General features: G+C 33.2%; 1 pseudogene; it reads right to left on the reverse strand.

Moving 5' to 3' along the window:
- The window catches only part of LOC109330723, a 9,702-nt pseudogene continuing 6,332 nt past the window's right edge, over positions 666–4,035 (reverse strand).

A 4,035-nucleotide genomic window follows, 5' to 3' on the forward strand; every position in this document is an offset into this window, starting at 1 on the left:
CCTTTCAATCTTTCTCATCCAACTCTCAAACAAGGGGAAGACTTTTCAAAATCATCATTTCTCTTCCCTTCTCCAAAACTACACTTCCAAACAAAACCTTAAAAAAATTAATAGTGTGTTATATATTATATAAGAGAATAAAGTATCTCCTTATATTAGGAGATAATTTATTTCCTCATACTAGGAAATAACTTATTTCCTTAAATCCACATAGTATTTGACATATGTCTTGTTTTTTATTTTATAATATATTTTAAAATAAAACTTCTTGAAGAAAAAGAAATAAGACACACATTAATCATTGTGTGAATTTAAAGAGATAAGATATATCATAGTATATAGAAATACTTTATTCTCATTATATTATAAACAACAAAAGAGCATAAATGTAATTAGAAAATATTAATAAGGATAATTAAATATTTGATTTGTTTTCTTCCAAAAAAACCCAATATGGGGAACAACAAAAAGTAGTATAATAAGGGTTTGGGGAGGTTTAAAAATTCTCCAAAACTCTCCCTTCTCTAATTAAACTCTCAAACAAGGGAATACCCTCCTAAACCCTCCCCACCATTTCCTTCCTCTTCTTTCAAAATAGGTCTTCCAAACAAGGCCTAAACAACAACCTTACCATTAGACTGATCTCACTCTCTACTAAGAATATAACAACGCTTTTATGATACATAGGAAATGTGTGTACATTTTCATTCAGAATCAACTAATGTACAAAAAGGAAAGCTTTTCTTAAATTTACAAGGCTATTTGCTTTCTCTCAAATCTCAACTTAAACACTAACATGACTTCAGCAGAAAACAAAATTAACAAGACATTTCTACCCTAAAAAGGGAAACAGAGAGAGCCCACTACCCGTTCCCAAGCTTCACTACAGCATGAGGATATTATCTGATAAAAGAAAACTCTGTACTATGCCTAAAATCATTACAAGATTGTTAGTTCAAACATTGACATTTGAGATCATCACCTAGTTGACATTTGAGACAGAAGCCAGAGACGAAGCCCAAACCCAAGCACTCCTGGCTCTCTCATGAAAGTTCCTGGTCTTGCATAGTCTTAGCTTGGTCCAAATCTTTCTGACATCAATTAAGTTAAGAACACGTCCGATCATCTGGATCGTCTCTCCAAATATTTGCAAGTTTAATTGAGGAACATAGGAAAACCAGAATGCCTGGAGACGCAATGTGACCTCGGGAAGTACAAATAGAAGTATCCTCAAACATAGAAACAATATAGAGAAAACTAAGTACGGTTCCCTGCTTGATATTTCTTTTAGAGACAAGCCCATCAACCGTTTCGTAGTTGCATGTTCATCACTCGACAGCTTAGTTGACCAACAGTATTGCCATTTGCTTCAAATCCTGAGACAGATAGGTCAATTGAGGTATAAGCTTTCATTACATAGTAGTCATCAGTCACTGAATTTTGTTAAATTCTGTAAAAGGATATCTTATAGGCATTATTTTTTATGTAAAATTTGAGATTAAAAAGAAAAAAGAATTCCACACTAATCACCATGCTATCAAGAGTGGTATCAAATCGTAATCTCGAAAAAATAGTTGCCTATATTCCATCTGAAATTTAGGAATATATAAACAAACTTCAGGATATGCTTACCTGTGTTCCTCTCATAAAATTCTACAAGGGATTTAAGATTCTTTGGACCAAGATATCTCATCCTTGATGTCTGGTTCACCAGTAAGATAGCAGGCAAGCTACGGATTCCAAGTTTTGAAAATAAACTGCAGGGAAAAACACATGAGCATACATGTCAAAAGACATTTATAAAGTCGAGTATGACAGATGTTTTGTCGAACTCCAAATTTGATGTACAAAACAGAATCTATTTTAACATTATTCCATGGCAATCGGCATTAGCCCAGCAAAAGGAAAGCTGGACAAAGGATGGACCGAAACAGAGCAACTTGTATACCAACCCCAAATTATGCACGCATAATATAGCAAAAGAAAGAAAATTCATAATTATCCAGAAACTTCACAAGAGAAGGGATGGCTTCAAAACCTTGGAAAAGTTAATGATTTCTCAAGTGCAAAATGTTCAACATGAGGAAACATGGAACTGAGACTTTCAAACTCAGGAAGCGTTTTGCTTGAAAAAGGGCAGGAGGAAGCATAGAAGAGTATAGAAACATATCCAGCCCGCTTTCTACAAGACAAAACACCTTCAATGAAATTCCCGTCCACCTGGATAAAGCAAAATGAAAAATTCAATACATGTCACCTGAATATTCGAATTGGAACAAATTAACTAAAGAAATAAACAGTTAAAATATAATTAAATATCCAAATCTATGTAACATTAGGTCCAATTATAAGGCTCAAAGACAAATAAGTATTTTGACCAAACTCTGAGTCACAAGTTAACCTTAAAATAAAATAACACTCACGCTGTATGCAAATTAAGGCTTGTGATTTTTAAACAAGGAACTAGAGAAGTTCGGAAATTAGCTCAAAAATCAAAACATACAGAAAAAAATCGTAAATCCTAATACTCTAAAGTTAGCTGATGTGCTGGGCGGCTACATGCATTAGGGTCCCAAACTCACACCCGGTGTGAATTGCATTCAAGTATGCGATGGGTATGCCCGGGTACGTACCAAGTTCATGCTGATCCATAAAAAAATTAAGAAAATTCGTGTTGAGTATGTCACGGTTCATGTTTGGGATTCGTCATAGCCAACAGTATCATTTTGCTCGTGAATATAGTTTTAAAGACCAACACGTCAACAACACACAGCAGAGCAAGGATCACTGTATTCAAGACTATCAATATTTTCTATTAGCTAAAAGTAATTAATAGCATTCCTTTCATCACTTTAGAGCACAATATTCAATTTCATGCATTTAGGATCTCAAGTTCTGGATTTTAAGGAAAAAAGCAAATTGGAATTGATAACCATCCATGAGCTATAATCAATTTACAATGGAAAGAATGAGAATTCAAAGTCTGCAGCGTTTAAGGGTCTTAACTGAAGCAAAATTATTAATAAGAACAAACATATTCACCTAGAGCAAATCTGAAACTTACAACAATTATTTTGGTAATCCGAGCAAGACATGATAATCTTAACTAAATTAAGAAATGGACAACCTATAGGTTATAAATAAATTGGCAGTGTACTAGACTTTAGTATAACATGCTTATCAGTTATCATGTTTCCAAGCATGTGACCTACGGTTCACGTAAGGGGCTAAGGGCTATAAAAAATGGAAACTACACTCAAGACAGTATTTAAATGTGCAATTCTGGAGCAAATAAATAGACATGTATGTTTATTTCTGATCGAAAAATATAATGAGGATAATATGACCAATATCACCTATTTTCTAAACCTTAAACTAAATGTCGTATTTTTGCTGACAGATTAAGTAACAAACTAATGAACAAGGAAAAAATTGAGACATCATTTGGCATGCTTACATTTGTAGTGAAAATGACTCTATCGACAAAACCAAAATGTTATATATTTTCTGTAGGGAAGTAATGTCATTCAAAAGATTTCACAGGTATATATGTGAAGAAGATCTTGCTCCTGACCTTGGCACGGTTTTAATGAAGACACCAACATCACCAAAAAGAAGAAAAGGAAGATGACTTATGAAGACAAATGAAGATAAAACTTCAAGACATTAGATTAAGTCTTTGTAAGTATTTCTATCCTAAACTCTTAAGTATATACAGTATAAATGCTCAAACTATTTTTTAGAAAATGTGAGACACTTTTAAAAGACTTCAAACATTTTTCAAAAATAGTGTGTAACAGGTCACTTCATTGAGTAACAGGTTACATGTGTGAGAAAAGAGTTATTCAACTGAAAAAACTGATTTTTGAAGTTGAGTAACCGATTACTCAAAATTAAATTTAAATATCTGTTGGACAGAGAGTTTGAGTAACCGATTACTCAAAGTGAGTAACCGATTACTCAATGTAAAATTCGAATTTCAAGTGGACAGAAAGTTTGAGTAACCCATTACTCAAATGAGTAACCCATTACTGA

This window comes from Lupinus angustifolius, chromosome LG17, assembly GCF_001865875.1.
Source record: "Lupinus angustifolius cultivar Tanjil chromosome LG17, LupAngTanjil_v1.0, whole genome shotgun sequence".
Taxonomy (NCBI): Eukaryota; Viridiplantae; Streptophyta; class Magnoliopsida; order Fabales; family Fabaceae; genus Lupinus; species Lupinus angustifolius.